Consider the following 26,120-nt stretch of genomic DNA (forward strand, 5'->3'; position numbering starts at 1 on the left):
TGGCCGCTGTTAGAAGGAAAATTTTTGAGACAGATTTTTCATATCCAAGCTTGCACTTCAAAGATAATTAGATACAACCCTTCACAAAAACTAATATCTATAGATGCCAGCCACATGTCAGTGCTGGTTACTTACTGTTGGGTCAAGGTGCTGGTTAAATCCTGTTGGGTCATTCAAGACCTGGAGAATGATTGACACTTTAGGAATTCTTCTCAATTATCCAAAGGAAACCAGATGTTCCTCTTGGATTGTTTGGGTTAGCATAAAAGGCTCAGAAGTCTTGGAGACAAACTCTTCATCCTCTGGTCTCAGCACCTTTGGAGAAGGGAACATCCGTGCACAAAGAAAGTAGTTAATTAAGTTATAGGTACCTCCTAGCCAGAGCGTAGCCTCCAGAACAGAATGCTTAGGCAGTGGAAAGTTTCCCATACCTGTAGTTCTCATCTCCCTAGCATCGAGCAACTTCCCTGAAAACAAGAAAAGCTATTACTTTATTTATGATTGTTTTCCATGGGAAGGAAAAGAAAACTAACATGTTCTGTGGCTGGCCATAAGCCGGCAGCTTGATGTCTATTGCTCAGTAGTACATATAATAATCTGCCAGGTTGGAGGATTAGAAACGTCGCATTCCTTTTCATTTCTTTCAACCATGCCATTCTACTCTTAAGTCCTCACCCAATTGGTACCTGATAAAATTTAAACAAATAAAATAGAATACAAGCAGCCAAGTAACGGGTAAAATTCAATCTTGATTGTGTTGATGAGGAGTTATTCCTCTTGCCAACTGGTTTACTCAGGAGTCCATGGGTCTTACATGGCGCAGAACCTCTGGAAACCAGTTGCATGCCTCATTCCTCCCTGGCCATGGCAGATATTATTCAATCCTACACCCCTAGAAGTGACCGGCTCTACTCCTTCCATCTCCAACTATGGTACTGGGGGGTCTTAGCAAGGCCTGGGAGCCCACTCAGGGAACAGTCCATGGCCATGACCAGCTGAAGTCTCTTCACTGCACTGGAAGAGGGTGCCTGTCCTGTCTCGCGAACGACTCCAACTCCTCCCCCACAGTCCCACTGTATGTCTATTGCGTTAGTTCTGCCCAAGGTCACGAATGTTACCATACAATTTTGGGTTCAAGTTGAGGTCTTACGTGTTAGGTAGTTGTCATGATTCCCATATCCCTCCATCCTTATTGAATAGGCATTATTCGCACTCAGCACTATTGACATTTGGGGCCAAAGAATTTTTTGTTATGGGGGATTGTCCTGCGCACTATAGATTTTTAGCAGCTTGCCTGACCTCAGCTCACTGGATGCCAGAAGCACCCCCCAAATTATAACAGCCAGACGTCTCCAGACATTACTAAATATTCCCTGGAGGAGAAGATGACCCTGGGTTGAGAAGCATTGTCCTAGAAGTAAGCCCAAAAGGAAAGGGACTGTGTCACATTTGCAGCAGTGCTCCCAGCGTCTGCTAACTCAGGGCCTGTGTATCCCATCCATATGTACGGAGTGAGGAAATGATTGAGTGAAAGAGGTAGTCAATGAAAGTCTTACTATGCCCTCTTCCTTGCTTCCCCCATTTTCTTTTCCGCAACAAGGGAAGTAAAGCTGTAAAAATGCTCTTTAGGGAAACAAAGAGCAGAGGATCCTGCACACGACGAAAAGAGATCTGGGTTCTATTCTCACATCTGATATTATGCCTCAGTTTGAGGTTAATAATCGTATCTATTCATAGGTTAGTTACAGAGATGAAGTGAAGTGACTGTGTAATATTCTAAAAATGGTATCCAACGCACATGCTCAATAAAAATTAGCAATCACAATTTATAGGACAACCCCAAGGGCAGAAGTAAGAAGTCCTCTCCCCTATGAAGGGCCCTTTAAAAGGCAACTATCCACGCATACACTTGCCCAGTGTGGTCTCAAGAACACCATCCCTTTCATCCATGCTTCCTGCTCGTGTCCCTGGCTCTCTGCTGGCCTGCGTCTGTCCTATGACAGTCAGTATCAGCTTGTAACATCTCCTCAACTGGGCATCTCCCTGCTCTCCCTAGATTCACACAAAGCTTTGGTATCAGTAGAATACCCACAGATGGGAGAAAGGAGTCCATTGTCTAACCATGGTTCCCAGCACTACAGACCTGACTACTTCACTACCCTCACAAAGATCCTCCCCAGATCAACCTGGCCAGTCTTCCTATGGCAAGAGCGACTGTGGATGAAGCCACTTTATATTTAGCCAAGGTCTGGTCTAGAGTTTATCTTTGTCACAGCTTTGGTGCTAGAGCTTAGAATGTACTGTGTTGAATTAATATGTAAGCACCACTTTTGTAGGTCAGATATAATCAAATACCAGCAATTTCATGTAAGTCACCTATTAGATTAACTGCAAACAAAATTGCAACTTGCTAAAGAGCTAAAGTACTTCCATTTCCTTTAAAATCAACTGTTTCCTACTGATTTCCTCTCACTCAACCAGGCTCCCAGGTCCCTACCAGCTTACAGGAGCTACTGGCAGAATATACTTCAAATGGAGCCCCTCAGCTGGGCTGCAATGCAGCTGTCTCACTGATTCATCTTGGCCCCTACCCCATCCTGTCCGTGGGGATTACCAAGGCTGCGCCATCATTTCCTTTTAAAGTATTTCCACAGGGGGAAGTCTTCCATCATCTGCCTCAAACGATGACTCATGGACCTATAGTCACTGAACGCTCTCCTCATGCACCATTCATCTGCAAGTCGAGTCCAATCCTGGCCTGGGCAGGTGTTCCAAAGAATTTAGAAAGCTTTTGTACTTCCCCTACAGAGGCCATGCTCGGAGACAACGTCTGAAAGTCTTGGCATCTCACTATGGGGCTTCTTTGGTCCCCAGATACCACATCTCCATCTGATGAGATCAGGAGTGAAAAGGAAAACAAAGGGAAGCTGAAAAGAGAGACTGGACTTGTGGGGTTTGCACGGAAGCAGGGAGGGAGTGGGGACTCTGGCGTGCGTCCACGTGTTCCTCTCAGTCACCTTTTTATGACTTTTCTAGGTAGAAAAAGCCCAACCTGTGTGAAGACCTTTATAAACAATCAACTCCTTTGTTTTTTGTGGCTCTTACAGAAAGCTGGACAAGCTGCATCCTCCTTGAGAAACAGTGTTCCAGGAATAAGCAGATCTGGATTTGAGCCTCAGCTGACAATTTTCAATGTGTAAACCTCCTTTTCTTGTCTCTCACTTGTGCACAATGATCAATTAGCACTTTGCGCTTGACAAAGTGTGCTGTGGACGAATCCTCAGAGTTATAGATGAGCAGCTACCCAGATAAGCCTGACACTTACTAGAGTTAGGCTTACACTTACTAGAGTGATAAGGATGTAATGTTTAGGTCCAGTTTTACTCCTGTCTCTGGGCTACATCACTCAACACTGCTAAGCTCCCACATCAAGAGGCCACTTCACAACTATCAGACTAATGGTGGAGGTTGTAGTTCCCTCCTATTTCTCTTTCTTTCCCTGTCTTCCAGCCAATACCTAAAAAGCCATATTAAGGAAGCTGCAACAAGAAGATATTTGGAAATCTAATGAGATCAAATTACCATTTTTACCTTGTTACACACAACACAAAGATATCATCCCATTTCTCCTTGTGTTAGTTTCCTGTGGCTGCTGTAACAAACTACCACAAACTCAGTGGCTTAAAACAACAGAAATGTATTGCCTTACTGTTCTGGAGGGCAAAGTCCGAAATGAGTTTTACTGGGCTAAAATCAGGTTGTCACAGGGCTGGTTCCTTCTGAAGACTCCAGGGGAAACTCGGTCCCTTACCTCTTTCACCTTCTAGTAACTGCCAGCACTCCTTGGCTTGTGGCCACATCTCTTTAACCTCTGTTGCCGGGTGACAGTGCCTTCTCCTCTCCGGTAGTCAAATCTCCCTCTGCCTCCCTTCGAAGGTCAGTTGTGATTGCACCCAGGATAATTGCCTCGTGTCACAATTCTTAATCACATCTGAAAAACCCCTTTTGCCTTATTAGGTAGACACACGTTCTGGGGAATTAGGATGAGGCTATTTTGGGGGTTGTTATTCATTCTACCATCATCCTGTCAACTCTGTGAAGTGAGTACCCTGAGTTTCATTTTACAGACAATGGCACAGATGGGGCTCAAGGAGTGAAGGAATTTGAAACATTTCACACACTAATAAATGGCATTGCTGGGATTAAACCCAAGTCTGTCTAGTTTCAAATCACGGGCTGCTTCTGTTATACGATTGTACCCCATAAGACTGATAAAATAACATTCATTACTTATGGTTTCTGTAGTAGAAACCAAAGAGCCCAGTATTTTACAAGAAACTTTCTGTCAAACCATGCTCTGGCTATGTTTCTTCTCTTTCTATGTGACTTTACACACGTCTTTTGACCTTTCCTCACCTCAGTTTCCTCACCTGTAATATGGGGATAGCCTAAGATGTGAGGACTGAAATAATTTTAATGCTTTCTAATTTATCAGTAATTATAAGTGGTGAATTTTCCACCATTCCTGCTATTGGAAGCCTTGGGGGTAGGGAAGAAGTACAGGTAAGATTGTTCAGTCAGGACCGAGGCTGGCCCAGGGGTACTCCCCAAGAAAGAAAGTGAACCCCATGCTTCTCTGATATCAGGTCCTACCACATCCCCAGCCCTCTGTAGGGAATACACTTACTCCAGACCTTTTAACTTAATGTTGGCCAGTGTGTGTCTTTTGAAATTTCCCTCTTTCCCTTCGACCTCCAGATAAGAAGCAGTCTTTAGAGAGGGTTAGCAGACAAGACAGAACCCGGTGGCTTCAACTTCCTTCTCTCCGCGGTTGCCCCTGCACAGCCCAGAAATACATTAGATAGAAGCGGGGCCTCAAGCTTTCATAAGCACAATGCATCTATGCAAAGTGTGAACTTTCAACTGGGGTTTTGGGGATAAAAATCATTTATCATTTTTAAAATCTGCATAGAGTATCAAGTTTACCGAGCACGTTCTCTTCTACTCTCCTACTTGGTCTTCACATCAACTCTGGGTGGTACTTCAGGTAGGGATAGTTATCTGTCTCGCTAATGAGAAATCTGAGTTTCAGAGAAGGGACTTGATTTTGTCGAGGTAATTCACCTAGTGAATGGTCAAGCCGATTAAACCCAAAACTACCTGTGCCAGTTTTATGCCTTCTCTACCTTTTCCATCATTCAGCCAATCACTTGGTCAGTCATTGCATGGGAACCATTCATTGACTTCCCAGTGCTTTGGGGTAGAAAGCCCAGAGCTTGTCTTCCAGGAGCTCTCACAATCCCATGGGGGAAATAGATGAGTAAATCGGTGATAGCAATAAAGGCTCTAAACACCTAATAAATCATTTCAAGAAAGTTGTATTGTTTACCTCCAAAATCTACCGTAGATCTATGCCATTCTAAACACCATGATATGCAGAAATACTATTCAAAATAATTAACAAGTGCCATGGCACGCAGGCAGCAATCATAAACAGACGCTGGCTCTAAACAAACCAGTAAATAAGCAGAAGCCTACCCTCAAAGTGTCCATGGTTTTATGGGGTAAACCGGAAATTTACGCAACGTGCTAAAAATGAAAACCCAACACCTGGATGAGCATGGAGGAGGGGCCCTTTTCTCTGAATGTAAGAGCCCGGAATTTTTTAGAAGTCCTATCAGGTAAATCTTGAGAAATAATACAGGAATTTGACAAGTCAATAAAGTGGGAGCAGGGTTATTTTAAGGATGGGTATTGAATGTGCAAAGGCTCAGGGCCTCTGAATTGTTTCTCTGAGTTTTTTACTTAAAATATTGAAGCTGCTAAGATCCTAGGGATTGCTGATTGGGCAGCCAGGACACTGAAAGCCAGTGATGGGAAGGGATTTGTTTGAAGTCACACAGTACGTTGATGCAGCATCGGGACTCCAGCCCACTGTAAACAAAAGCTCTTTCCACTCTGCCATACTGACCAGAAGATCTACTCATTGGTCCATTAGGCAGCTGATTTGCTCTGTTCCATCTGGGAGGGATGCTGTCGTGGATCTTGCCACTCATTTGATGACCAGTGATGGGTTTGAGATTTTTTTTTGTCCTTGTTGTGCAGGGAAAAACAAGAAGAGAAGGAGAAGAGCACTGAATAAAACCTCGCAGACAGCAAGTGGGGGAACCTTGACTCTCAAAAAATGCATCTGATTGAATGACTAGCCCATTGTGTCGGACCAGAGTTCCTTCATTGCTTTGGGAGAGAATTCTGGCAAATACAGAGTCACATGGGACTTTTGGACAGGAGTTAGTACTAGGTGAGTTCCAAGAAGAGGAGGAGGAGGTTGGGAACAGTGAGGGAGTGGGGAAGCAAGGATGGGAAGCAAGGGGTCCCATGGGAAGTGGATGACAGACTTTTAAAAAAAAAAGGGACACTCGGCTTCTTCAGATAAGTGTTTGTCCTGGCCAATATTCCACTCATTGGCTGATCTATCTGAGGAAAAACCTGCATTACATTTAACAGGCCTTCAAAGAAATGAGAATGATCTCACCTGAGGCAAATCCCCAGGCCCCCCTTGGCCTGCAAACCACAACCTCCATTAGCAACCTGTGAATGAGAATTGCAAACAAGTAACAACAAAGTCAGCCTTTGGCTGAGAACTCCCAGCAGAGGTGGTGTTTACAAGCATACTTTGTCCTCTCACGTGGAATAAAGTGCTTACAGTACTGAGAAGGATGCATTGGTAAGAGACGGGAAGCCAAGACACACGGCCTCTGGCCGACAGGAGAACGAATGGTTGGTTACGAATCCTGTAAACATCCTCGGCTGTAATGTCTAGTGTGGTTTGGTTGCTCAGTGCTGACTGTGATGACCATCTGCATGGAAAGCAGCCATGGTGGCCTCGAGGACCTCATTGCACCTCTTTGGGCCCCCTTTCCTCATCTGTGCAATGGATGGGTTGGATACGATAATCTAATTTCCCTCTTGTTCTATGGGTAAAAAAGAAAGGGTTTAATTAGAAAGCACAGCATGTCCAACACTCACTTGTTCCGCCATTACTTCATTCATTCAACAAACATGTACTGAGTTTCTGTGACACCCAAGGTTCTGTGCTAGGCACAGAAAAAGCAGGCATGGTCACTGTCCTCTGATAGCCTCACACGTAGAAGGAAAAACTAGACGTACATTTACATAGCTGTACCACACAGAAGCAATGAATGTCCTAACAGAGGTACAAAATGCAGTGGTGCATAGAAGCGTTTCTTGTGGAAGAAATCTAGGAAGCTCCATGATGTTAGATCAGAACTGGATGATACATGGACATGAGGAGGTGCAGGTGAGGATTCTAGGTAGAGTCCAGCTTTAGCGAAGGTTCAGGTATGAGAGAACACACGGTGGGTGCAGACCCATTTGCCTGGAACAGAGGCTGTGAAAGGTCCAGGGATGGATGAAAACAAATCCTTGTCTGGGCCCCCCTTCCTTAAAAGCCAAGGTATGACTTAAGCCAAGGTATCTAGGTTTTGGAGAAAACTCTTTTTATAAGTAGCCTCTTTTAAAGATATACCGTGTTTTCCCGAAAAAGAGCTAGCCAGACAATCAGCTCTAATGCGTCTTTTGGAGCAAAAATTAATATATTACCCGGTCTTATAGAAGACCGGGTCTTATAGTAAAATAAGACTGGGTCTTATATTAATTTTTGCTCCAAAATATGCATTAGAGCTGATTGTCCATCTAGGTCTTATTTTGGGGAAACAGCATAAATAAAACTGGTTATCTCTTATGTTATTAAAATATACTTCTATGATAGTCAACTTCATGCTTAGTAATATTCTTGTTTGTTTGCTCCACTGGTCTGTTTCCTGCCGAGGGCCCACGTGGTCATATGTGGCTTTGTTTTCCTTGTGATTGGCTAATGCACTTACAGGAGACCCTAATCAGTGATTGTGGGATACTACGAGGGGGTGGGGTAGGTTTGGGCCATTCCTCGAAGAAGCCATATCTATCACCCGGTTTTCCAGCAACTCTCTTATACTCTCTTACCTCATTCAAAGCACACATAATTGCAAATACATATTGATTGTATATTACGTGTAAATGTACTTTACATGCCATGTGACATGCATTATATACTATTCTAATATTTTATTCCCTAACCGAAGAGATACACTTGGTAGACTTTGGAAGGCCAAGAGGCCTGGAAACATCCGCTATGGGCTGAAAGACACAGCCTCGTGCCACTGCAAAATGCTTTAGCTAAAACACAGAATTAAAAATTTCCAAAACAACTAACATTTGAATTAGCCGAAACGATTCAAAAGTTCAAGTGAGTTGTTTTATGACATGACTATTTATGGGCTTTCTTGCTGTCTGGGATGGTCACTTAAGCAGAGAATACTGAAATACCACAGCCAGAGTGACCACAGAAAGACCTAATTTTGTCCCACTTCTTTCACATGGGGAAACTGAGGCCACATCAATAATAACAAGTGTGGGGATGACAACATTCAGATTGAAAACAGGTGGATAATTGCAACCTCCCTTAGTAGTTAATTTTAAAAAATCAAGGACCTCTGAATTAGCTCTACGGAACAAAGAAACATATCTTCCATATTCAAATACGGCAGTGATTTTTATACAAGCAGTGTTATAATCTAATATGGCATAAAACATCCTTTAATATCATCTCCCAAAGTTCCTGGGCAGTAATGCGTAATAGTAACAATTATGGAGCCCAGTGTTATCATCTCAATGCTTCCCAGGTGGATTGCCTTCATGGCGTTCCGGTACTTCTCTGAACCTCAGTTTCTTCATCTGTGAAAAGGGAACACGCACTTGGGCCCACCGCACACGATGGTTGCGAGGATGTAATGAAACAAGGTCCATAAAGCACCTTGCACAGCGCCTAATACAGACTTCACAGAGGAGGGCCCAACGGCTGCTACAGGTTACAGGACGCCTCATTTGCCTTCAGTATCACAAAACTGCTATGTGCTGTGACAAGCTCCAGCATGGGTGCCATGCCCTGGCTTCTTCCCCACTCCCTCAAATGCCTGTGTGTGCCCTGAGGATAGTCAATGCATGTTAACCACCAAACTAATGGATGACTCAGAGCTTGGAATGAATCCACAGCAGGCTGGAGAGTAAAGGCGCAGCTTATGTCTCACAGATTACGTTGTTACTGGAGGGGAGCAGGATTTTGCCACCCCAAAATATGTCTCTTTGGCATGAGGGTATTTTAGGCTGATTCTTTTTAAGAAACAAAAGACTCAGGCAGGGCTTTTTCAGCTCCCCGTGAACTGCCTAGAAGAATTTAGATAAAGGACCTGGTCCAGGATAAGCAGTATCACCAGAGACACCCACAAAGACTATGGAGCCTCCTGGAAACCAGAGTCCTCTGTGTGTCCCACGGCTCTGCATGGCCCGGCAAACATGTGTTTACCAAACATTTATTTTTCCATCTCCACGTAAATTGCCTTCCTCCCGTTTGAAGCCCTACTCCTGCCCATTCTCCTTAGTTCAGAACGGCGTATAAGCCCCAACTGCCTGACGGTCTGTGGGGCATATTCTTACGGGGCCCTCATACTATCAGAAGTACGTTTTTTTCCCTCCTGTTAACCCATCTCACGTTCATTTAATTCTTAGACCAGCCAGAAAAATTTAGAAGCGTAGAGACTAATTTTTTTCCTCCCTGACATTACCTTTTTTGTTCTTTTCTTGTGGTGGACACCTTTCAGCGATGAGGGTAAACCTCAGAGAACTTTCCCCAGGAGACGCAGCGTAGAGGACAGGACCAGGCCCTGGGGAGGAACAGTGTCAAAAAGCTGCTGGGACAAGGAGCCCTCCAGGCAGCTGGGCACAGCTCTCTCCCACAGAGGAGAAAGGGGACTGATCTGTGCCCCCGGCGCTGTCCCCACCTCCTGAGAACTAATCCAGCGCTATCTCTGTGCTTGCCGGCCCAGAGAAACCCAAAACTCCCCAGGCTTTCGAAGGGCTTTATCTCCTCTCTCCAGGAACTCGGCTCAGCCCATTTGCTTTCTCAGAGGTGCCACTGAGCAGCTGCTGCCCAGAGCCCAGGCGAGCCCCGGTTGCGTTTCCAGCCTAAGAGAGGTGCAGAGCCAGCCAGACCCACAGATCCTGCTCCCTCTCCCTCCAGGGCTTCTGTCTCCCAATTAGAAAATCCGTTTGGGGAGCAAAGCGAAAATCACACTTCACTAACAGCTGCTCCGCATAGGGAGCGGGAGGGAGAAAAGCAGGAATTCCTACTTTCGCCATAAATTGTATGCAAATGGGTTCTTCTCCTGGCGGAGGGCAGGGAGCGAGTGCGTCTTTCATGAGCTAACCCTGTTCCTCCGCTGGGAGGGCTGTTCCTTTAATTCGCCAACTGAAAAAGTGGGGAAGGATGTGTGGAGGCGAGGCGTCCCATTACAGAGGAAGGAGCTCACTATATAAGCCAGCCAAAGCTGGCTGCGCTGGCCACAGCCTGCCTACTGTCACACGCTCTCCGGCGCAGATACCCGCCTCTCCGCACAAAGACAGCTCGGGGTGGGGTGACCCTGGGGGGCAGCGCACGTGGGAGCCCCGCTGCTGCTCACATCCAGGTACTTATTCCGTGGTGCTGATTCATTCAAGGACCTAGGTCTTTCCAACTCCGGAAAGGTAAGTCTGTTTCACCCTCATCACCAAAGATCGTTACGATATACTGTTTGCCTTCCTGGCACCAAGTAGGTTGTGTGCTCATAATTATAAAACTTTTGCTTTACCTTCACCGCTAGCAAAATGGGGTGTTTGTATGGTCTGGATGCACCTTGACTGTTTTCTGTCTGCCCCCTTCCAGTCTTATAGATTTTTGTCTGTTTGTTTAAGTTCTATGAATAATCACACATGGAAGAAACTTCTTGTAAAGTTTGTTTGTTTGTTTGTTTGTTTGTTTGTTTGTTTTTGTGCCGGTCTTCAGAAGAAAAGTAAGAATTTTCTTTGCTTGGCTGATTCACCTGTGACTGTTTTTGTGAGGGTTCAGGGAAATTGAGTTTGCTCATGGCCTTACTCTGGGATGGGAAAGGGGGAGATTGATAGAGGATTCTCGAGAGAACAATAACATTTTATATCTAAACAGCCCTTACCTGACAAGCTTACAGTTTTGCATCCATCCACTCATTCCACAACATCCATCCTGGGGTCAGACATGGAAAGGGATGAGGGCTGGGGACAGGAGGGAAAAGGTGACTCCTCGGGTCAAATGAACAGCTACAGGCTAGAAGATGGGAGCGGTGGCCCCCAGCTTCCCTTCTGAAGCGGGGGTGGGGGTCTCCCTGTGGATACCTCCTGATTCACTGATCCTTGGGCTGGCACATGGGCATGTTTGGGGTGCTTAGAGCCAGCAGTATCCCAGGTCTTTATAGAATCACCTCTCCCTCCTCACCTCTCATCACAAAAAGCCCTGAGAAGCAACTTCTCCAGGGGATGGGAGCGCTATCTCCCCTGGCTGACTGTGGAAAGAACACAGGGGTTCCTTTCTTCCCTCAGTGTTGTAAGGGGATTAAGAGCTCAGGTTTTGAAGCCCTTTAGTATCCCCACCACCACCACCACCACACATGTGACCCGGATAAAAATACATAACCTCTTTGAGCCTCAGTTTCCACTTCTCTAAAATGGGCATGGTAACTTCTACTGTTGTTATGAAGAGGAAATGAGTGCTCAGTAACTGAAGTCTGGATAATCATTGCCATTGCCAAAAACTGCCATCACCTTGGACGTTAAATGGGCACTTAGCCAACCTTGGATTGTTTCTTGTGCGTTCCTCACCCGCCTGTCCCCACTCCCTGTCTTATTTTGCCAGGTCTGAGGGTGTCTCACTAGGCTGACAGGTCAGAGACTTGGCTGTATTTTACAAGCAGGAGGTTGTATTGGCACAGGGTGGGAGAAAAGGGAGCCGCCTGGGGCTGGATGTAAATGTCGGATTCTGATTCCAAAATGCACAAGGTTTTGAGTTTGGGCATTTGCAGATTCTACAGCTGTCAATTGTAAAGTACGATGCTGCTGGGGGACTCTTTGGAAATGCTTTTCATCCAGATAGAGAGCAGGACAGGGAGACCTCACTTGAAGAATAAATGCCACTTTCTCATGATTTTGGTGGACCTTCCCGCCCCCCCGCCCCCCGCCGCTGCTTAATGGCGCTTTCCCATATGTGCTTTAGAAATAAAACCTGCTGCCCACCCCAGCCAGCTTTCTGCTTTGTCCTACAATATGACAAGCCCAGCTCAGGACTGAGGAGAGATTTGTTCATTGCTAAAGAAACCCAGGGAAAGTTTGCTGGCATAGGGAGCATCCAAGCCCTTTGCAGTAGGTGTAAGTGAGTGCCCTTGACCCTGGGCCTCGCAGGGAGGTGATGGTGTTTGGGGGAAGAAAAGGGTGCACAAGATGAATTTTGCTCTGATTTGCTCGTTAGTATCCCTGGATAAAGATCGAAAGGAGTGCTGCCAAACTCTACAGTTGTTGAAGTTGTTTTATATGCTTTGCTTGAAAACCCAGCTTCCCTCTCATTTCTCACTGTCTCCCCAACCCCTAAGAAGATACTGACCTTCCAACCCTCAGCTTTGTCACCCATAGAAAGAGGATGACAATCTATCTCATAGGGATCTTGTGACATTCAAGCGAGATAACATATGGCAAATTCTTGCACAGTACCTGGCACATAGTAAGAGCTCAATACATAGAGCCTGTTCTTAGTTTTGTTGCTTATTAACTTACAAGGACTAGTCCAAGATTAATGTTCTAAGACAGTGGCTTTCAAACATTTTTAGCAGTAGAAATATGCATTAAATGAAATTGATGGCAAAACCCCAATATATAACAGGGAAATGTGGGGCTGATTGGGTTGAAATGGGGGTGGAGGTTCCAAAACTCACCTTATTGCTCTCAGCACCTAGGACATTCCCTCAGAATCCTGAACACACAAGACACAGTTAAACATCATGAAGCGCTGCAATGTTGCACTTTGATAAGGATCTATGCCCCTCCGAGTCCCTGCCTCTAACAGAAGTCATAGCAATTTTCCAAGTAGCACAGTAGACAGAAGTATATGGGGGAAGTTTAAAATGCTTGATGAAGGATGATTATTTTAATTAATTTTGATGACAACAATAGCCAAAACATGGCGAGCTTACTCTCTATCCTATAGGCCCTCTGTAAAGTACATCACCTCACTAAATAGCCACAACATGCTTCTGAGAAATGGACCATACCCATTAAGACAAAGACATGGTTTTGAAAATCCAAGAGAATGAGTGGGTTTTCCTGAGTTCCAGGAGTCGAGGGAGGGAGCCAGTTTCCAGACCCACGTCCTGTCCTCATGATCCCCAAATCAGAAGCACATTGCCCCCCCCCCCACTCCCCACGTACCTGCTGCAGGCTGCAGCTGCTTGAACTGCCTGCAGAAGGAATAAACTTCCTTTCTGACTAAATCTGCCCCTCCAGCCAGACTGTGGCCACCCATAAATACAGCGGTAGGCTGATCGTATAACCAGAATGGAATTTGGAAAGGGAATTCAAGCTGACAGAATGAAAAACACATCCCCCTTAATCCTACCTTCCTTGCTAATGCTCACAAAGAATTTGCAACACCTATTCTCTCCTCCCTCTGGATTTCTAGACATGGAGCCATGTTTTCTTATAGGAAAAAAAAAAATCCAGCTGGTTTAAAGCACAAGGCCCTGCACACTGACGTCACTTCAGTTTGAAAAGCAGAAAGTAGGTAACAAACATTAGGTTGACTCAGTGCACACAGTCCTTTCATGATGATGCTAAAACACGCACATTCAAAATGGTTAATGTTGAGAGTTAAGTATCATGTGTGTGGTGGGGGGGTCTTACCTATGGTTTCTCATAATTCTCACTCTAACACTACATGCAAGTTATGAATTACTAGCTCCATTTTTATGGCCAGAAAAATCGAGGCCTAGGGATCGTTAAATGACTCATCTGAGGGTTTTCCGTAAGTGAGGAGCAAAGTTGGCTTTGAACGCAGGCTTTCTGACTCAAGTCCTACTAGTCTTTCCACTCAGCTGCATTGCCTCCTGAAGTCTGGCTGGGCTGACCTCCCGCAAAACCTTGACCAACGTCTCTCAGTGTTTGGCCGAGATGGTAGAGAAGCCCCCGACAGGCATTGGTGTCTATTGGTTTTACAGAGTAGCCCGGTGTATATCATTTTTCATGGTGCTCAGAAAAGGTCAACGCATAGTGGTGCACTTCTCTGCCTAGAAACAGGAATGTTCAAATTTCAGCCCCAGGAGACAGAAGAATGACACTAGAGATAGCAATTAGGTCGTTACTACTGATTTTTACCCCGGGAAACTAGGCACACACTTTGCCATGTACCACAGGTGGCAGCTCTGATCAGGAAAGCAGGGCTATACCTGTGTCCGTACCCTCTCTGAGGTTTTAAAAGGGCTGATTAGGAGATGAAGTTAAATCGGTGTGTCCAGCCTTGGAGCGGTGAGCTCCAGGACAACCAGGAAAGCGTTGTGGGCTCTGAAACACGAACTCCCCAGAAGCCTCAGAGATGAGGGCTATGGTTCCATAACTTCTCACTTTGAGAAGATTGCAGGGAATCCTCTTGAATTTAATCCCAGGCTAGTATGAACATTGTCAGCATGGGAGAAACTTGAGATGAAGTCTCCATTCCAAGGAGGAAAACCCCCTCAAATTCCAGGTAATAACTCCATCCAATACAACGATAGTGGTGGCCTCACCTACCATAAAAGGAGTTTTGTATACCTTTTGACCTCTTGGCATAGGAGAAAAGTCTGCTGCATGCCACCTGATTGTAACCTGGTGACCAGACTTTTTTTTTTTTAGTTATGTCCTTCAGCCTAGAAATACTTTTTGTTTCCTTCTCCCTGTCTCACACTTCCAGCCTCTCTTTATTTTAGCAACACCCTAGTTCAACATTGCATTGCTTCCTTTTACCCTCCATCATAGAATAAAAGCAAAATGTCCCAGTTGAAAGCAGATCATGAATGGAAACTCCCTTCTATGTGTCTTATTTGTCTATTTGTGAATGGAAATAAAAAATAAAATTATGTCGTGCCAAGTTATCTCAGATTTTTTTTTGAAATTTCCTGAAATTCACAGGTCCTTAATTGTGCAGCTAGAGTAACTCAAATAGCTCTCGTTGCTCCTTGAACCCTCCTCGAATACCCTATTTCAAGAGCCAGAGATACTTCATTAGCTCTGAAAGTAGACACTTTGCTTCAGAATTAACCACTGATCAACTCTGACCCCAGAGGAGGTGAGTTGGCTGCTATTACCTTGTACATGAACGTGTCTAAAAACTTCTAGCACAGGCCTTGGGGACGATCATAATAGGAACATTTACTGAGTCCTCTATGGGCGTTATGCCATTTAATCATCAATCATTGTCTACAGCAAGTGTAACTGCCCCCCCCCCAATTCAAACATGGGGAACCTGAGGCTGGAAAAGTATAAGTAGACTCCCCAACACCACATAGGTAGTGCTTGCTGGAGCCAGAACTCAAAGCCAGTGCCAAGCCCCGAGCATGTGTTTATAACCATTATGGTAGCAAGTCATGCTCAGCACTGTAATTCTATTGGTCCTCTGACACCAGCGAGGGTGAGACATAGCAAAGCAAAAACAGACTCAAAAGCTTGCTTTCTAGATCCTAGTGTTCTCTTCGGCAGGGTAGCTGCTCTTACTGTCTTTAACTTGCTCCTTTAAGTTTCACTTCCTGAGGAAACTCATTAAAGCAGCAGTGTTGATTTCTAGTGTAATACGTTTCCTCTACTGGGCTGGAAGTTGCAGGGGTGCAAAGCCCGAGCCACACCTCATCCCTCCTTCCAGCCTGAGACCTGAAGCATGGGCACACATAAGCAGGCGTTGCCTACGTGAAGGCATGCTTGCCCTGCAGGCTGGCTTAGACACCCGTCTCCCGGGTCCAGCAGAGTTCCCTGCTGCCCCCACTGACCTCCATGCATCATAATTGCCCTGACGGTGGCCTCCCCCTCCACCAGACTAGTGCCACTGAGGTCAGGTACATCAGTGAGGCAGGAGCTGTGTCTGCTGGAGCTCATGTTCTCTGAAGCCTAGCCACCTGCTAGGCCCTCAGGACTTTATTCTTGAAGAAACTCTACTGTCCCAAAGGAAATGGAACAATAGCTCCCCACCGCTTTGCTTCTTAACTGTGTTCTATGATTTATGAAGCGTACTCACATGCCAGATAAATTTTTAACAAAGTAGGATACTCATAAATTTATAAATGTATAAAGTACCTTTTCTATAAATCACTCTCAGATTCTCCCTGCAACTATGCATTACTTTACAAGCAGTAAACTGAAGCCTAGAAATGCTGTCACTTGCACAAAGTAGAAAGTGGTGGCTTTGGGTTACGCCCCAGGCCTAACTCCCCAAACTGTGCTTTTTTCACTGTGCCACTCAGCATTCAGGTATTATTCCCCCCCTTTTTTTTTCAGATAAGAAAAGAGGTTAGAGACAGCAGGCGACATGCTCCAGGAAGATTTACATTTCTAAAGGGTAGTTCAGTAGAGAGGGCAAACACTTAACACAAATAAGAGAACTGCCAGTGATGAACTTTAGGCAGCCAGATACTTTGGGGGAATAGGTGAGCTCAAATTTCATCCCCCAGGATGGGTCCAGGGGTAAAACCATACTTGGTAGTTAGAAAAAAAGGATGGCAGAGACTGAATTTGAGTGCAAGTCAGTATATCTTTGTTCAGAACTCTAAGCCTGGAAACGTAGCATGGGGACATCCTGGCTAAGAGCAGTGCATGAAAGAACTTTGCTGGCCATGCAGGACAATATGTGCACATGTGACCTCACTGCAGAAGTGACACACCGCAGCCAGAACAAGGGAGCCTAGAGCAGCCCTGGGCTCCCTGCCAGCCAGACACCCTCAGGAACACTGTGTCCAGAGGCCAGCATCTAGCGTAGGTACCAAAATACAAAATAGCAACAGCAGTAGTGAAGCACGTGAGTACATCCAGACAAGGAAGCCTTGACTTTCCACCCAGGGAAGAGATGGCCTGGGAGAGGCAAATACCTAAGGAGCTTTGATGTGCCAGAGGGAGCCCACCTGATGGGGCACTCAGGAAGTCAAAGTCTGCTCATGGGCATATGCACCTTTGGTGCTTCTCCTAAGGGAAGTAGCCTGCTCTCTGAGGCACTTATACCCTGAGTCCAATGGTCACACAGCGGTAGCTTCATTCAGAGAGGTCACAAAACAGTGACCAACGTAGAGGTAGGTTTTGTTTTTTGTTTTTTTGTTTGTTTCTTTGTTTGTTTGTTTTTTAAATATGTCCCTAGAGCCCACAGAATGTTAAAACCAAAAGGGCTCATCAGTAACCTCTAAGCCCCTGGCTTAGACACTGGATTTAAAAAGCCTCCTCTGAAGTGATTCATGGGCTGCCATGGAGAGATGGGGAGGCCAGATCAAATCTGCTCAACCTTATTTCAAAGGAAATGGAACAATAAAAACAATTAAATGGAACAATTAAAGCCCCTCCACTTTTATCTGTTTTGTTCACTGAGCTTCCTCATGAAATGTCATTTGATGAAAGCGTTTTATGACCAAAAAAAATTGTAAATTGCTGGCCTACTTTAATTCCCTTCATTTTAAAGATGGCGAAACTGAGCCTTAGAGAGAAACAGTCTTTCTAAGATTTCACGCCAGTTGGCAACAGGGCCAGGACTCAATCCTAGGTCTCTCGACTCTTGCTATTGAAAGCCAAAGACAATATAAAAAGAATCAAAGTTAATACAGTGTTTAAAAAGGAAAAATTAACAGAGTTTTATTCTTTGAATGGCTTTGATACACATGGATGGAACCAAAGGGTCTTCTGTATTAGGTATCGTTGCATAACAAAGTACCACAAAGTGTGGTGGATTCAAACAACATACATTTGCAGTCTCACAGTTTCTGTAGGTCAGAATTCCACGCATAGCTTAGGTGAATGTTCTACTTCATGGTCTCTTACGAGGCTATAATCACAGGTGTGGCCAGGTCGGGGTCTCATCTGAAGGCTCAATGGGGAATGATTAGCTTCTCAGCTCACTCATGTGGTTGTTGGCTGGATTCAGTTCCTCAAAGGCTGTTGGATGGAGGGCTTCAGTTCCTTGCTGGCTGTTGGCCTGAGGCCACCCTCACTTTCTTCCACATGGGCACCTCCAGCATAGCCATTTGCTTCCTCAGAGTCAACAGGAGAGCACGAGAACCTGAAAGCAAGACAGACGTCACAATCTCGTGTAGCCTAATAGTGCCAGTGACATCCCATCACCTTGGCCGTATTCTTACGGTTGGAAATAAACCACTGGGCCATCCCACACTCAGGGAGAGAGAATTACACAGGATGTGAATAGCAGGCGGCAGTGTGTCATTGGAGACTATCTTAGAGTTTTCCTGCTACTACTTCCAACATTCCAATGTCACTGACCTCTGACAACTTCTTATTAATGACAAGTTCATCCAACCCACTTGCACTTCTGCTGATGAGCAATAAATAATTATGGCAGCCACTAAGGTAGACTGTGTCTTATTTAGTCTTCCTATCCATTTATAAGGTGGAGCCACGTGTTTTTCAGTAGATGTCATTATTCATTGCTGAGCCATGATTCTTGTCGAATATTACCCCAGGGCACGATCTTCCATGGCAAAGGCTTCAAATGTATTTCATTCAAAGGCAAGACATCCAAAGTGACCAAAACTGAAATTCTTCCATCGTCTCCCTAGCCAACCTATTCCTCTATTAGCAGATATAAAGAAGGCTACAATCTAGGACTAATGCCTTCTCCCTTTCCACCTTTTCCTTACTAACCTACCATACACCCAATCTTGTAGGCTCTTCTGCTTTGACAAGTAAATCAGTTGACTGCTTCCTCATCCCCACCCTCATCACCCTAGTTCAGGCTGTGGTATCTCAAAGATGGACCAGTTTCCCTATGGGCCCCCATCCCTTCAGCTTTCCTTTTCAATCTATCTCTCAACCTTGGGTTGTAGAAGTCAACATTCCTCAGCCTAAAGATTTCCAAATGGTTCTCTTCTGGCCACAAGAAAAATTCACATCCCCAGCCTAGTGTTCAGTGTTTTCCATGATCTGGTTCTTGGTCTCCTAGCAAACCTGTACTTCAGCTATAATTCATGTTCTCCACACCAACTATTTCATGCTTTGTGTGCCCTTCCAAATGCCATTCCCTCTTTCCTAGAATGCCCTCCCCTATGTTTTTCACCTACTCATATTCTCTTTCCAAAATTCAGTTCAGGAACCACTTTGTCCAGGTCGATGAGATGCCCCCTTTACTGTCATCCCGTTCCACCCCATGTTTTTTCTGTCATCATTGTATCATTCTGGAATTGCCTGTCTGCTCATAGGTCAACTCCTCCTGCCCATAAAGTTCTTGAAAGGGGAATCTGTATCTGGTTTAACTGTAATCAAGCACAACTGAAATCAAATTAATTTCCAACAACAGACAGCAGTCCTTGCTGTGTCCCAGATTTGGACTTCCCCTTCCTCAGAGTTTATTCAGAAAGACCAGACCTTGAAGTTATTTTCATACTCTGCCCTCCAGGCTTTCAACTGTGCAGAGTGATATCATAACACTTGACAGGAGGAAGCCAGCCCAGTCCTGGGACAGGAAACTGTCTCTGGGTACAGACTTCAAGGAATGCCCTTGTTTTCAGAGGTGGCCCCCAGAATCGAAGAAAGTACTGCCTGGGATTTTGAGAAACCAGTACCAAGGACAGAGAAAGCCTGTCTGGGGATTTGAGGCTGAGTCACTAGAGATAGGAAAATCTGGAGGTGATAATAAGGATCAGTCTACAACTAGTAGGAGGAAGGAAAAGCGCTCAAGGAAAAAATGGAGACAGAGAGATATCTCTATCTTCGGACGTGGAGAAATTCACAGCTCGGGAAGGATTAGATAATGGTTAGGAGTATGGCTTGGGCATCAGAAAGTGCTGGGTTCGGGATTTACTATTTGCTTGTTAACGTGATCATGGCCAAGTCATTTAACTTCTCTAAGTCTCATTTTCCTCATCCATATTAAAGGCAAACTAGTACTACTTAATTCATAAGGTTAGGAATTAAATGGCATAGTGCAAGTGCGTTGCTTAGCATAGAAACTGGCACTCGATATAAACATTTTGTCATGACTACTGTTGAAATGGTTCTTGGTAATAAAACTCCACGAAAGAAGCAGTTCCCAAAAGTGTGTCCTATGGAACAGTGTTCTCAGGAGATGTACCTAAAAACGTGTCCTATGGCCGAAAGAGTAAGAGGAACGCTTGACATTGTGGCCTGTTCTTGGAAACTCGTAGCTCATATGTCCATTCAATACGTACTTCCAAGGGCTGGAGGTACAACAGAAAATGATCTGTAAGGTCCTTTTATTCATGGAGCTCACATTATGGGGTGGAAGCAGGCACACTACAAAAAACAAATCAGATAAATATATAGTATAATTTCAGGTTAATAGTTGCTAAGAAGAGATACAAAATACAATAACGGAACAGACAATGACTGGTGGTGGGAAGGGTCTTCCTTTAGATGGGTGGGACATGATGATGACATTTGGGCAGCGATCTGAATGAAATGAGGAAATGAGCTCCGTAGGCAGTGGCGAGGAGTTAGGATTTTATTCTGAGTGTGATTCGAAGCCAATGGCAGGTGTGGGGTAGAAGAGACCATGATCTGAGAAATCCTGTAGCAGTTCATCTGTTCAGCTTTGTTTGACCCAGTATCCCCAAACTTATCTGACCACAAATACCCTTTTCCCGTAGGACAGCTACCTAAAAACATCTTGGAATATAGTCTGGTAAATTTTGTACTGGAGCACAAGGCTTTGTAGATTTCCAAAGGGCTGTAAATTTGCTCTCCCTCATCTAGACCTACATTAATAAGCCAAACAAACCATTTGGGCCAACACAGGCATGCCCAAAGCAGGAAAACCTAGCTCTAGAGGAGAGACAAGCAGGATATTACCCTAATTAACAACTCTTTTTGGCCGAGATGATCGATGAGCACAGCCAGGTTTCAGCAGACTCTGGAACCCCATCTCAGGCCAAAAGAAACTTGCCAACATCTGCCTAGAAGCTAATAAGCATTTGCAAACAGTACACCTTGGCTTCAGCGTCTCCAAAGGGGAAGTGTGTAAAACTTGAGCTCCCGCCAGAGGCTCTGGGAGAAAGACAGAGGTCAAATGCTTCAGTGCTTATACCTGGACGGCCACCAGATTGCGGCTGTAGGTTTAGGAAATGGAAGGTGAAGGGTTCTGCATGGGCTCATCTCTCTTTTTATTGAGCGGTGCTGATTTAAGTTTTCACCTTAGGAAGCTGCTTGATGAGTCGACCGAGTGTAGTAGTTAAGAGCACATATTTTAGAGTCGTAAATCAAGGTCCAAAAGCTGGCTTTGCCACTCAGTCCCATTGCTGAACCTCCCTGAGTATCAATTTTACTTCCAAATAGCCATACTAATACCTATCTCACGAGGTTGCCGTGACAAATGACAAGATAAATGATAGCATGTATAACAAAAACATTTAGCATAAGACTTGATACAAAACCGGAATACAGTAGGCTTTCAACAAAATGTTAGTTTCCTTCCTGTCCAGTGTAATCTATATTTGGTTTTATAATACTAATTGTCATTTACTAACTACTATATTCCAGCAAGACTCAGCAAACTATTGGGTAGTGGCTGATTTTTGCAGATAAAGTTTTATTGGAACACAGCCACGCTCATTCATTTATGCCGTGTCTATGACTACTTTCTCTACAATACAGTTGGGTTGTGACAGAGACCATCTGACTGAAAGCCTAACATTTACTATCTGATCACTTAAGGAGTTTACTGACTCCTGCTAGTCAGGGTGCTAAATTTATATACATACGAGTAATTTCCAATAACCACAAATTAGCAATTGGATATTGCTATACATATAAAGAGATGGAAACAGAAATAGGAAGTCCCCCTCCAAAAGCATGTGCCAAACTCTAGACCTGAAGGAAGCTTAGAAGAATCATGGAAGAGTTATTCATTGGTGTGATTCATCCCGCTTTGCCCCACTCTGCTCTGATTGTTATCTCTCTCAGGCTAAATTGCTTGAATTTCCTGCCATATGCTAAATGAAATGACCCTGTCTAGGAATGATTTTCCCCCATTTCCTTATTTATATGTTTGTTTATTTGTTCAGGTAAGTCTATTCTTTCAAAAATAAAAGTTGTAATGTCTAGACCCTCTGAAATGCTATCATGCCTTGACTAATTTCTTGGAAGCCAGCCTTATATTTCCAGATAGTACATAGCCTGAGGCCCAATTTTCCAGAAAAGAGAGATTTTTAAGCTCCCCTGTCTGCTACTTCTCACTTTATCTTCCTCTCACTTACTCACTTTCTCTCTGGGCCAGATTCAAGCAGAGTAAGCTATTTCCAGGATCTTTAAAGATTTGCTGGAGACACAGACAGTACAGTGCATTTAGCTTTGTGCCGCCTCTCAAGTTAAAAATGTAAATAGTCCTCTGTTTCCCCAACTCTCCAACACCATTCTTCCAAGAGGCCCCATTTGAAGAATCCAACAACTCTATTTCCATCCATGATACTGGGTTTCCCTTTGATATTTATTGAATAAATAAATATCAGTTCTTTAAACTGAACAATGAATGTTGCTTCGAAAGATAGTTTGGTATAGCAGAGAGAACACTGGGTTTAGAATTATAAAACTGGGTTCTTAACTCTGAGTCAGATAATTACTGATTAGGCAACTTACTTAACCTTCTCAAGCCATCAGCTCTTTTAACATGAACAATGCTTCCTAACTCATAGGGTTGGTGTCACAATTAAATAGCATTGGTAAAGTGCCAGGGACAGGATAAGTGTTAAACCATTTGCCTCACTCTTAATCTGAATGGCTAAAGAGCCTTCATCCTGGAACTTCACACTTGTCACAGCTTTATCATAGGTGTATCATTAGCCCCATCTAACATACAAGGAAATGAAAAGAGAAAGGGTCTAGGAATTACTGTAAATTTGTACTTCCCCCATCGTGTTCCATCAAACCTAATCCTGTGGCATACTTCAAACACAAAATAGTCAACTAAATTTGGGAAATACTCTATAAACTCTCCCCTTGTTGGAAATTCCAATGAACACAAACACATGAAAGACCCTAGAAAACCCGGAAGTAAAGAAAGCTGTGTACTTTGGTTGAAAAGAGCATTTGGTTTAAAATAGCATTTTCCAAGCATGTTTAATTAAAGAATTTTCCCCTTGCATTAATACCTGTCGGCATGTTATAGATTACATGTTAGAAAATGTTGCTTAAAGTTAAAAAGCTAAATTAAACCAAAGTCAAGGGTTAGAAATATCTCCATATTTCAGGCTCATGTGCAGCTTCTCCTGTTCTCTCTCTAAGTCAGAAAGGTCTTTCATGGCCAATATTTACGCTGGATCTTGACCACTGGGTCCTTTTGAAGTTAGTCCTTGTAACTTAGGCACACAAAAACCACTGTATGACGTCATTAAAGGACAGTGCAAAGCTGATGGATAGGAAAGGGGTCTCTGACTCGTGAGTCAGTCCACCTGAATTCAATTCCTGCTCCCCCTTTCCAGTGACATGACCTTGAGCTGTGTGAGCCTGTTTCCTCAGCTGTAAACTGAGAAAAATAAAGGTAGCTACCTCAGAGACCTGGGCGAGTATTCAATCACATAATCCACATAAGACATGTAAAGCAGTTCCTGGTACAGATGCGTTCCATCAGTGTTAGTTATCACTGTGGCTTTTAAATGTCCATTTTGAGAAAGAGAAAATAGATGATAAAAGTATGTCTGCCTTGCCCGGGATCACACAAATTCATTACTGGAGTAGTTTTAGTTTTCTCTGAGAGTCCAGTTTCCTGCTCTCAGCCTTAGAGGCACATTTACATTTCAGGAGTCAACTGCTATCAAAGTGTATCGAGGTTTATTGAACTTGATCCATATAGGCTTTTATAATTGTCAGTGACTCCATCTGGCTCCCTCTGACACAGGCCTCAGTCAAACAGCATTCCATTCATTTGAACATCAGCACATTGGGTTGGAAAAGATTGCCAAAGCTATCTGGGTCTTGCTATGCCAAATAGTTGGCACACATGTCCACAACCCCCCCCTCCCCGCGCACTTTGGTACCCATGGCAGACATTGCTCAGCCAAACACAGCCACAGAATCTTTCTCAATTCAGTTCCAGGAAGCTGTATCAGCTAACTGAAGTTGACCCACAAACTAAAACTTAATTGCTATCCCAAACCAATTCAACTTCTTAACCAATACACGAACCTCTACAATATTAGTGTCTATTTTTTAATATGTTAAATGTTGTAGAGTTTCCTATTAGAGGAGGACAAAAAAGGAAAAGGAGAGAAAAGAATAGATACTAACAGTTGGACAGCACTTTTTATTAACATTCTAGGCCTTTGTAACTCTGTGATCACATTCATTATATCCAACAACCCTGGAAAGATCTGTATTTACAGTGGAAAAAGCCACAGTTTAGAAAAGGTATAGGACTTTGTCCAAGACTCCCCAGCAGGTAAGCAGACTTTGATCCCAGGTCTTCCTGACTGGAAAGGCTATGTTCTGTCACCCATCACAGTGCCTCCTTCAGTTTTCAAAGTATTTTTGAGCCTACATCTTTGGCATTCAGTGGCTGATAACAGCTTCACAAAGGCTACCGTATCACGGAGCCATTCAGCATGTCTCTAGTTGAAAGTTGAGTTATGAGTCCATCTATAACCTGTCCTTCCTAGATAAATCTCTTTCATTTTTTAACTGTGGAGTAAGAGCTCAACTTGCCAGTCAACTAGATTTCTTAAATCTCTGGATGAAGGCCATAACGGGGGAGGTCATTGTTCTATTGGGAAATGAATTCAGATCTATTATTGAAACAATTTTCCAGGAACCTGTATTATTGCCACTTGGTCAGACCACGTTTTATTTTCTTTTCTGTCTAGGCAAGAAATAGAAGAGAGAAAGCAAGTGCTCTGCAGAATTTTTATTTCAAAAATTGAAACCAGACCGTACCAGGGTAGTTTGTGGTCTGAACATATCAATGGATCTAGTCATATTTCATCTGAGCTTTTCTTAGGTATACTAAACCGCAAATATGAATCTTGTTACTGTGCTCGATGGAAATATTTTATGGATTAAGATTTGTGGGCTTAATTCGGTTAGTAATGAAACTTCTGTGTGGGGGATGGGGGTGAGGAAGCCATGAAGCACCAACAATGCTTTAGCCAAATAACTAAAGAAAGAAACACTCAGTATTTTGGGTTTTTTGTTTGTTTTGTTTTGTTTGCTTGTTTGTGGTTTTGGTTTTTTTTGTGCTTAATGTTGGCCATTTAACTTGGGCCTAAAATAAAATCCAAACTTAACTTCAGCAGAAATGTTGCTGACTTAACAATGGACCATAGGTAACTAGAACCAAAGAGACTCTGGAATTGGAGCCACGTGCACTAGCTTCCATGACAGGAGAGTGGATGTGACTTGCCCAAGGTCACCTGAGTAGTTGGCAGACCTGTCGTTCCAAGCTCATCTTTTAGCTCTTCAATCTGTTGCACTTTCTCCTACATGGCCCCCTGAGAGCCTTAAGTCTCCAGGAGCTTAAAAAGAAGTAATACATAGTCAAAGTACAAAAGGAGAGTGACCCACATATAACAAACAACAAATACTGCAATGAAACTAGAAAGATTAGTGACAAATTACTCAGGATGTGTCCTTCACACCAAAACCAAATTTTCACAGTGAGTATATCACAGACCTGGTAAAGTCCACCTCCTGCCAAAGGTCCAGTTGAGTTTACTTTGGTCATACAGACAGCTTGTCTCAAAGCAGACAGTCCTGGGCTCTCAAGAACCCTTGGGGTGTTGACAAGAATCTCATGGGACAGAGCCTGGCCTGGATTGGTCACTTTTGTAACCCCTGTGCTTAGTGTGGTATCTGGCACATAAACGTGGTCACTGAACAGCTAAAGGAATAAAAAGGAACTAATTCCAATTTCATGGATACGAGCACCTGCTCTATGTAAGTTCAAATCAAGAAATATATTCAGCTTTATTTTATTCAAATATCAATATATTGTA

The 26,120-nt window shown here is 43.9% G+C and overlaps 1 protein-coding gene across 4 annotated transcripts in view; it reads left to right on the forward strand.

Annotated features, from left to right (window-relative positions):
* Positions 1-10,399: 10,399 nt before the first annotated feature.
* TNC (tenascin C) overlaps positions 10,400-26,120 on the forward strand; it is an 86,648-nt gene continuing 70,927 nt past the window's right edge. The window contains exon 1 of one of the 4 annotated variants that reach the window (XM_019731183.3): positions 10,400-10,641. The gene's annotated coding sequence lies outside the window, so the exon portion shown is untranslated. The remainder of the gene's footprint in view (positions 10,642-26,120) is intronic. The other 3 variants (XM_019731184.3, XM_074330922.2, XM_074330923.2) reach the window with 3 other exon arrangements.

This window comes from Rhinolophus sinicus, chromosome 16, assembly GCF_057876585.1.
Source record: "Rhinolophus sinicus isolate RSI-liver-muscle chromosome 16, RSI-T2T, whole genome shotgun sequence".
In the NCBI taxonomy this organism is placed as follows: domain Eukaryota; kingdom Metazoa; phylum Chordata; class Mammalia; order Chiroptera; family Rhinolophidae; genus Rhinolophus; species Rhinolophus sinicus.